This window comes from Pinus tabuliformis, chromosome 2_1 (genome assembly GCF_031772625.1).
Source record: "Pinus tabuliformis cultivar Carrire ecotype Pingquan chromosome 2_1, CPIR1, whole genome shotgun sequence".
Lineage (NCBI taxonomy): Eukaryota > Viridiplantae > Streptophyta > Pinopsida > Pinales > Pinaceae > Pinus > Pinus tabuliformis.
Window position 1 is genome coordinate 697,086,379 of NC_142299.1, and position 10,555 is coordinate 697,096,933.

Here is a 10,555-nt window from a genome sequence, read left to right on the forward strand (position 1 = left end):
TCCGCTGAAGAACACTTTGCATTATGAGAATTTTTTGTGAGCCTTGCTATTTTAAGTTTATGAAGTGCAAATACTAGGAAGAACTCTTGTCATGATCATCATTCATAAACTTATCCGCAGAAGCACGTGAACTTTTCTTTGAACGAATGTCTACTCCAGTCAGTTCTGAAGTCGTTGTCTCTCAAGCGGCAGGCCCTAAATTCGTATATATGGAATTTGTGCCCAATGTACCTACAACACTAAGGTCCCCTAGGCTGAAGTAATCAGCTACAAAAGAGATGCAGAAGAAACATGTGTCGCTGAGACATTCACCAAGGAAGAACCCAAGGTTCGACAAAAGTAGAAGAAGGATAAGTAGCCCAAGAAAATCATGGACCTGGAGGAAGAAGAATTCCATGGAGTGGAGGAATTGGATGCTGAGGAGGGTGAGCCTATCACACGGCTCCCAGACTATATCCCTCCATGGAAAGGGAAGACAAAAGTAACCAAAGACCCTGATTCCAAAAAATTTATGGTCTCGACGCCCTTGTTACCAGAACAATTTGAATTTGAAGGCGCGATCTTAGCGCACATTCTGGTGCTGAAGATGGAGGATTGGGATTTCACAGACCATGAGAGATTCCCTCATTTGGCTACTCACAAATACATGAAGAAGACCTATTATGAAGAAACCGGGGTTATGCGACTGGAACCCATGAAATGGGCCAGAGGTGTTGAGCAGGTCGGGTTGTTGCACATACTTTGCATCCCACATTTTCACAGGTCCATTATCAACATTGTGTGTGTGCGCAAGCTACTTGTACTGGTGCATGATGGGTGCTTATGGCTCATTGAACCCATCGCCATCACATATATGCTTATTCATTGGATTACAAAGCTTCCTTATAAAGGGGCAAACCCTGCCAAGGAGCTTGGAGGGAAAAGTGGAGAAAAGGAGTTGGCAGATAAGATGAAGGTTGAATTTGGCTTAGTCAAGAAGTAGCGTGGATATTTTATCCACTCCATTTAAGACCAGGCGGTGCAATTTGCCACCCAAATCTTGGCAGGAAAGATTATGAGGAAATGCCATACGGATGAAGTTTCGGAGCCAGTGGTGTCGTTGGATGCTCAATGCACAAAGGGAGTACAATATAACTAGGCATAGTATGTATGTAAGGAATTCCTCGTGAACTGTCGCAAAGTGCAGGAGGAAAATAAGCCATTTCGTTATGCTTGGCTCCTGTTGCTAATTGTTTATTAGCATGGTGATTGCCGGAGGATAGTTAGTTTCCTCCGTAGGAAGAAGAGTTACCAGAGGTAGTGAAATTTGCTTCACTGTGGCAATAAAGGATTCAAAGAGGATCAAATATTTGAATATTTTCTATATCTTAATGGAAATGGATCTTCGCATCGTAATCAATCAGTGGCCAGGGTTGTCTCCAACCTTGCTCAAGCAGTTGAGGGCCTTTGCAGAGTTCAAGGCCGATTTCCATAATGTATCAATCAGGGTGAGGAAGGACCCTAAACATATATGGCACAAGCTACCATACTTAGTCTTAGAGATAGATGTGCAGGAGATTGTGGGCAGTTGGCTAGTAGAGTGGTGTGAACCCATGGACATTGGTGCAGGTACCAATAAAGGTGGAGAAATATCGGTTACGTAGACAATAGATGTGCAAAACTGGAAATAAGAATCACAGAAGGCGCAACGAGATTTGGCTGAGCATAAAAATAAAGAAGTTGTTGCTAAGGAAGCTGCGGAGAAAGAGCATGCTATGAAAGAGCATTCTGAGACAGAGTGAACTAACATAGATGAAGGTGAAGCATCAAATTCCCAACATACTGAGGAGCAGGAACTATCGGAACAGGGTGGAGATGGAGGAGAGGCTCAGATCACTCCCTTCACATTGAGGAAGCACAGTAAGTAGACAACCATCAGGCCAAGGAAGAAGCACTAATCTGATAAAGAAGTGTGCATAGACCCGATGATCCTCACATAAGGGGATCTCCATGAAATTAGAGACAAAGTCAAAGACACCACAACGGAGTTATGGCAACAATTTGAACAGCAGTACATGCAAATGCTAGGGAGTGTCTAGAAGGATCTACGTGAGTTGTAGATCCAAATAGGCCGAATTCAAGTGAGTGTTGGGCAAGTGAGCCTAGCCTAAGGGAACGAGAAAGTTTTGGAGCTAGAATGGACTCTATATCTCAAAGTCATACCCTTATTGGAGGGATCTATTCACATGAAATCAGAGGAATACTGCATTGTGTTGAGCACAATTAAAGACATTTGGGTGAACTTAACCATGATGCTACTTCTGACTCTCCATGCACTGCATCAAGGTGTCTCGAATGAGCTTAGGATTAGAGAGCAACATGTCCTTGTAGTCATCAATGAATTCAAGATAAATAATGAACATACGTTTGCAGAGAAGTCTCAGGCTCTGAAAGCAAAGGAAGAACTAGAAGTATGAAGTCAGAGCCTGGAGACTATGATAACATAGGTGTGTAACTCAGTTCTAGAGCGAAACATTCTAGAGCATACTACAGCTACAACAAAAATCATGAAATTGCTTGTTGTTGTTTGCATGTCCAAGGATGAGATAGGAAAAGTCATGTTTGATTTCCAGATGAAGATCTCAAAGATAAAATTGAAATTATAGCTAGCCACTTTTCCAGAAGTCCGGGAGTAGTGCGGAGTAGCTGTCAAGGAAAGCATGGGCACTTTGGATACAACATTCAAAGACTGCGCAATGGTCTTCAATCAGGCCATGGAGTTAGGGATGACTCTGCAAGAGGACCCATACTTGTAGAAGCTTAATATAGATATCCAAGAGACACAATGCAAGTTTGATGAAGTCAGGGCAACTACGTGCACTTTGGTGCCAGTCCAACGCCTCACGGGATTGTAGGAGGGCAAACAACTGCAATCACAAATCGAAGAGCTATTGCGGAAAGAGGCCCTTATCAAAGCCAGAATCCAACCATAGATAGAGGAAGCCTGTTAGATTACTCTTTTAGTTTAGAACAAGTTAAAGGCACTTCAACAGACATAGAGAATGATTCACCTAGCAGTCGAAGGCTCGACAATAGAAAAATTGGTAGAGGAAGTGTAGAAGGACGTGTTAGAGTCGGTCTTGTCAATCCTCCGTCAGAGATCAAAACTCTTTTTACATTTCATTTTTAGGTGTCTCGGTCAATTCACTTAGTTGCATTTTGCTAGGTGCATGCCATAATCTGACGGAAGGAGCTTGTTATTCATTCCCCTCATGCTTTATCCTGTTGGCTTAGGTTTGTTGGTCGAATCAATTCTCAGGTCATTTACAGTCCTGTTTGATGTCTAGGTCAGCAAAATAGTTATTTTAGTCACTAGGTCTAGGGTTCGGTCATCAACAATGTCGAATAACACCCACAGGCCATGAGGATGTCTCCCATAAGTCTTCATTTCAGAATGTCCATTATCAATAAGGCTCGAGATTGATTCTTCTTCAAAACAGAGTTTTGAAGAAGGAATCGTCAAATTTGTTTTTTGTAAGAGAATATGTAATTTTTAAAAGCTTTCAAACATGCAATGTTTCAGGCGCAGCCCTGGTCATCCTCTGCCAAGATCACATGCCAAACACCCCTGCAAAAAAAAGACAGACAGAGATTCATCATCAGATTAAAAATCAAAGTGGAAGCAAAAACAGGGTTTAAGTACAAAGTGCCAAAGTCTGCCATATTAGAAAGTGGGTTTGTCAAAAGAGAATTCAAAGTCCTTTGTTTATATATGATATTTACCACATTCATAAGTCCATATGCACGTCAAATACATCATTGAAGTCAAGACAAATCGTGGATGAAGCGAAATAGTTTTTGAAAGCCGAGACTGTGGGTAAGTTTGCCTGCGTGGTGCATTGGGCATTGGTTGCGGCACATATGGAGTGCGTGGTGCATAGAGCCGCATTCCACAGTGCAAATTTGGTCAGGCGCAACGCACATGGCGCGCACGGCACATGGGGCCTCCCGTGTGGTGCATACATCCAGTGCCCTGAAAAGGGTCCAAACTCGCTCCAATCGCCTAAAATCGCTTGGAATGGTCTTGATACAACAGGAACAAAAGAATAAAGGGAAAATCCATCTGCAATGACAAACAAAAACTTTCTTGCCACCATTCCAAAATACGAATATCTCGAGGCCACAAAAATTTTCAAAAAAGAAAAGCACAGGGATTGTTCGGCTCGGTCGAAGTACCGTTCAAGCATTCAAATTGTAGCCAAGACGTTATACCTTGAAACCTCATAAAATAACAATATATAGCCATACACATAGAAAAAACCAATGCCCATCTCCATATCCAAAAGGAATGCTTCTTGCAATCGAGCTCGAGCAGGTTCATTCCCAGAAGAAAATTACAGGGCTTCCAAATTTTCATGTAAGCGATGTTGCTGCTGCATTTCAACAGTATTTCTCATCATTGCAGTCATTATAACAGCGACTGCCTTATTAATTCTACTGGTTTTGAAGCCCAAGAAGCCCAAGTTCTCTCTAAAGTCTGCAAAAGTGGAATCCTTGATGATAGATTCGAGGCCCAACATGCCATCGTCTCTCATAATGAATATTTCCATGATTTTCAAAGTGATCAACCCCAACAAGGTGGGAATCAAATACAACGCTTCCAAATTCTATTTTTTCTACAACAGTGTGATGCCTGTGGGGGTAGTCTATGTTGTGGCCTTCTATCTGCCCTCTCACAGTAACACTATGCTGACAGCTCAAGTTGTGGCGAAACTCAATCCTTTGCAGAGTCCGGCCATGGATTTTCTCAAGGATGTCACTGTTAATCGCCATCTTACCATGCGGATAACTGGGGATGTTGGAGCTCAACTGAGATTTCTGCGAATAAAATCACCAAAAATTTAGCTTGCGGTCGATTGCCAGATTTTGGGGAGTCCAGGACAACATGCAATGAGGAGTAAAATGCCCGGCAGTAATAGGATCGGCCTGTTATATTCACCAGTATCATTTAAACCATTTTGTTCCATGTTGATGTATATCTGAGAGAGAAGATAATTACATGAGGTAGTACTTACCATAACGTTAAGTATGTGGTAAATTACCAAGTAGGTTCTATTTGTCTTGTAATCACCATTGAGCAGCATTTGGTGAGAAAAATATGACTCCGATGAGGATGAACCACTGTCCAATTTCCTGAAATGGGTAAAGTTGTGCAAGAAATTAAAGATTACAGCTGTCTCCGAGGAGTGTCAATTTTTATGGGCTGGGACTGGCGGAACTCTCTTTCCTGTCATCAAAGGCAAATGCAAAACTATTGTTTTCATTAAAAATTAGTTTTTTATTGAAAAGGTAAAAGGGAAGGTGAATAGTCATTGACCGACAGCGAAATTAGAACGCAGAATATCTACTACGGCAGAGAGCTAGGAAACAGATTACCTATTTTTGTCTTTAGTCATGATCCAATGAGATTCACGCTACAATTTTCTCTTTTTCATTGGTCATCAGAGATTTTCAAGTGGAATAATGTAACGTCGTTCTGTCTTCAGAACAAATGGACAACTCTTTTTCTATCTTCATGATTTTAGTTGAAACGACTCCCTTATTTCTGGTCGATCCATTTTCTCATAGTGGAGCTTATTTATTGTATTAAAAAATCATTTGTAGGGGGTTTTTGGAGTTTTTGGGAGAAGTGTGGAGGAAAACTTCGCTGTACAGTTTTTGGACAGAGAATTAATGAAAGGTTGCAGCTTTGGTTCATGAGATTCCTACGGTGTGAGTTTAGCAAATGTATTTTCTTTCTGTTTCATATGTATTTCGTTATGTTTCGCAGTTCATTAAAAAATCATTTCCAGTTGAATTCTTTTAAGTGAGAAAGGTAGAATTCAGTTTACTGCTCTGCCTTGGGAAAGCATTCATGTTCTGTGTGGCTTCTTCTATCTGAAAAGGATTCATCGCATATGCCCGTTTTCATCCTCTCAACAGTCTTTCCACTCCATATTATTCGAATTTGATTGCTAAATCTCCAGCCTATCTTTCCTCATGAAACAACCTATGTCTTTGAGTTGATTTCTCCGCTCAGGCTGTCCTTTGTCCCATACATCCCTGAAAATTCAGTCATCCATTAAACTGTCTCTTTCATATCGATTTACTAGCCTAAAATCAATGTGCATTTTGAGTTATCTCAGACCTTCGTGTTTATTTTTACTGAGGTGACTCGAAGAGAGCCCTCTCTTGTCCTCGTAGGGCTATCTATGAGGCTGAGCATGGTATGATGTTATCTTGAATCCCGCCTTCCTTCAGCCTAAGGCAGATTTGAGCACTAACAGGATGCAATACAGAGTTCTGCTGACATAGCAGCATTGTAGGTCGAGTTCAGTGATCTCTACAACAAGATAGAGGTGCCAACCGAAGGACTAGAGGGTGAGTCACCATATTTGTATTGGGTGTTGGAAATAATACTGAGAGGGGGGGGGGTGAATCAGTATTATCAAGTCAAATATTCCCTTTTTCAAATCCAGATAATATACACTACTTTAGTTAATTAAACCCGCGTATATACGCAACTATGTAGAAGGGAACCCACGTATACAATGCAAGCTTATAATTTACTTTATCTTTCAGATGTTGATTGTTAATCTATCTATCAGAATTAAATAACCAGTAACCAGAAACAGTAAAACAGAGCAGAAGACAATCACACACAAGAACACAAGATATAAGGTGGAAACTCAATGTGGGTGAAAACCACCTGCTGCAATTCGTCACTATCTTCGTTTAATTAAAAACTTCCTTTTACAATGTACTGGTGCAGTCCCTTACCAGTACACAAGCTGCAACCTACATAGAGCTACAACCCTCTCTCGTTCTCCAGCTTCTCCTGGAAGGGAGCTACAACCCCCTTATCTCTTGCACTAGCTAAGATACTAGTATGTAGGTGCTGGCCTACAGAAGGCTACAACCTTCTCTTTCTTCCAGGGACCACGTTTCATAAATTTTCGAACTGGATCCATGAACATCAATCAAGAATTTATGCTTCAATCAATCACCTTTTCACCAATCAAAATTGAATAAAAAATAAACACTTCTCTGACAGTTGTACCCAGAACACAGTAATTGTAACCAAACACCGATTCTGAACCCAGACCACTGCAGCAATAAATAGAAGCAGCTAGAACATAAATTAAGAGATGTACGCTACTTCACCGTTTAGAAACCTGCGTGTATACACTTCTGTGTCCAAGACAACCTGTGTATACGCTTCTTTCCCTTACCAAAACAGTGTGTATACGCGCCTTCGCTTCACTGAACCTGCGTATAGATCTATAAAGGATAATTCACTCTTTCAAAAATTCAGACACTGATTAGCCCAGAGTATCAGATTTATAGATCAAGCATGCACCACATATAAAAGATCAAAATCATACAAAGATACTATCATTCAAGCCTTAAGATTATGACCCGTCAATAGAACTTATCTTTCTCTTTGTGTTAAGGTTCCTCCTTCATTCAGATCTAGATCTACACCATAACCCCAATCACCAATATTTCAGATCTAGCACTTATTAGATATTCAATTAATTCAGATGATCCTTTGCCAAATGATCTCCTTCCTCTTTTATAGTCTTAGGCCTTTCACAATACCATGGTCCAAAACCATAATAAAACAATACCAAGGACCCATTACTTGGGATCAACACTTCTGACGAGGTACCATGGTCCAAAACCATAGGTTCAAATACCAAGGCCTAACTACCATGGACCAAAATTAAGTTCTCGAACATATACACGCTTTTCCTTGCGTGAAAGTGCGTGTATACGCATACGCGCCTTTGTAACGTCTAACCCGCATGTATACGTGCCTTCGCCTAGGTGAACTTGCGTATATATCTTTTTTCTTCATTTTGAGCCTATACTGAGATCTGTCACCAAAGAGAGTTGCCATCAAGGACAACACTTGTGCCATAGCTCCAAACCTGTGCCATAATGCCAACATTGGGGGCATGTTGGGATAAGGTTTTGTTGATGCCTCGAAAATCGCTACATCAACATCGTGGAAAACCACCCGGTCCGGACCTTAAAAGCAACTCCTTTTCCGTTTGGTGTGGTGGCTCCGATTGGATATAATGGGACCAATTTCCCAATGATTTATAAATGGGATGGATAAGTGATCGATTTTCTAATATCTAATGGGAATGATGGATGATTTATTCTAAAATGAAACAATATAGATAACTAATCTATCCCGGGAAGTCTTTCTCTTAGTGCAATTTTTGATCATTTTTATTGACAACTAGGCATATAGATGACTCTACTTATAAACAAAAATATTTATTCATATGATAATTACTTTGTTCAAGTAGTTGAACAAAGTAATAATTAAAACGTTATCACACTAATTTTTATATATTATAGACATACATATGTATAAAAAAAAATAACAACTCTTAAATGAAAAAATGGAACGTGATGACATTCTTGTTAGCTTTGACGTGGTATCCTTATTCACAAAAATTCCTCTTGATGAAGCCATTCAGGTTATAAAAGATGTTACTGATCCTGAGACTGCAAAGCTGGCGGAAATCTGCTTAAGGTCAACAGTATTCACCTTCCAAGGAATATTTTATGAGCAGACAACAGGTGTGGCTATGGGATCACCCCTATCACCGATCGTGGCCAACTTGTATATGGAACACTTTGAAAAGAAGGCCCTTGAATCTTATCCTTTAAAGCCGGCGTGGTGGAAGCGTTTTGTCGATGATACCAACATAAAATGGACCCATGGTAAAGCAGAACTTGATAAGTTTTTCATTCACTTAAACTCCATCTCTCCTGAAATAAAATTTACAATGGAACTTGAAGAGAATATGAGCATCCCATTTTTGGACGTTCTAATCATCAGAAAGGAAGATGGCTCTCTAGGCCACAAAGTTTTCAGAAAGTCAACCCACACGGAAAGCTACCTCCATGCGGATTCCCACCATCACCCGGCCCAAAAGTTTGGTGTTCTAAACACCCTTGCCATCAGAGCCCTTCGAATTTCCGACTCAGAGCATCTGAATGAAGAAAAGAGGCATTTGGTTTCAGTTTTCAAGAATATAGGCTACAAAGAGCATGAGATTAAAAAAGCCATAGAGAGAGCTGAAAGAAGGTTGTCATCCCATGAGCATAAGGCGCAAGATCAACCTCAGGGTAAGATTTTTCTTCCTTATATCCGTGGTGTTACAGACAAAATCGCTAAAATCCTAAGAAAGAAGGACTTTTTCACTCATTTCTCAGCTCCGGGGACCATCAGACAAGGTTTGAAGTCTGTTAAAGATGATATTGACAATTTTCAGCTTAAGGGAGTCTATAAGATAGACTGCTCTTGTGGGAAAAGCTACATAGGTGAAACAGGTCGCTCCCTCCAGACAAGGCTCAAAGAACATGGCGCTGATATCAAGAATGGAAGATCTCGTACCTCAGCACTGGCAGAACACTCCTTGAAGACCAAACACCACATTTGCCTGGAAAACGCTTCTATTATCGCAAGAGAGGAACACCATCAAAGACGGAAGATCAGAGAGGCTATTGAAATTATGAAGTATCCTCAGAATCTGAACAGAGACAATGGTTTGGAAATTAGCGGAAGTTGGCTGCCCTTGATCAATGAAGTTAAAAGTCGCCATCCCATCACCAGGTAATGCGTCCTCAGGTATGTTGTCCTCTTTTATTCTATAATAATCTAATTTCTTTCGATATAGAGCTATCAATTAATTTATTCATTAGTTAACTATTTATTAACTATTTATTTTTTCTAATATAATAAATTTATAAAAATTTATTAAATTATTCTTAAAAATTTTATTTTAAGAATTATTAATCTATTATAAGACATTAGTTTTATTATTTATTAATAATAATTATTAATATAACATTTAATAAATTATAATAATTATTAATATAACATTTAATTAATGTATAAATAAAATTAATATATTAATGTATAAATAAATTAATATATTAATGTATAAATAATATAATTAATGTATAAATAAATTAATATATTAATGTATAAGTGATTATTAATGTATAAGTTATTATTAATTTATTAGTATATTAATAAAAATTTTATTATAATTTATAAGACATTAGTTTTATAATTTATTAATAATAATTATTAATATAACATTTAATTAATGTATAAATAAATTAATATATTAATGTATAAGTTATTATAAATAAATTAATATATTAATCAATAAATTTGAATTAAAAATTTATTATTTAGGTTAACTGTGATTATTAATCATTTAAGAATATGTTTTGGTCTTATTAATTTAAGTTATTAATTAATAATTGGTATTATAAAAAAAATAAAAAAAAATTAGTTTAATTATTATGATTTAGTAGTAGATAATTATTTATTATATAATAATTATTTATTAATATTAATATTATATTAATTAATGTATAAGTTATTATTATATTAATTTATTTAAATGATAAGTATTAATAATAATTAAAATGAAATAAAAATAAGAGTAATAATAATAAATTAAAATAAAATTAGGGTTCTAGCCGACTGTTTATTCATCCT

The 10,555-nt window shown here is 38.1% G+C and overlaps 1 pseudogene; it reads left to right on the plus strand.

Moving 5' to 3' along the window:
• The first annotated feature begins 4,302 nt into the window (after nucleotides 1-4,302).
• Nucleotides 4,303-5,022, plus strand: LOC149202505 (uncharacterized; annotated as a pseudogene).
• Nucleotides 5,023-10,555: the final 5,533 nt, after the last annotated feature.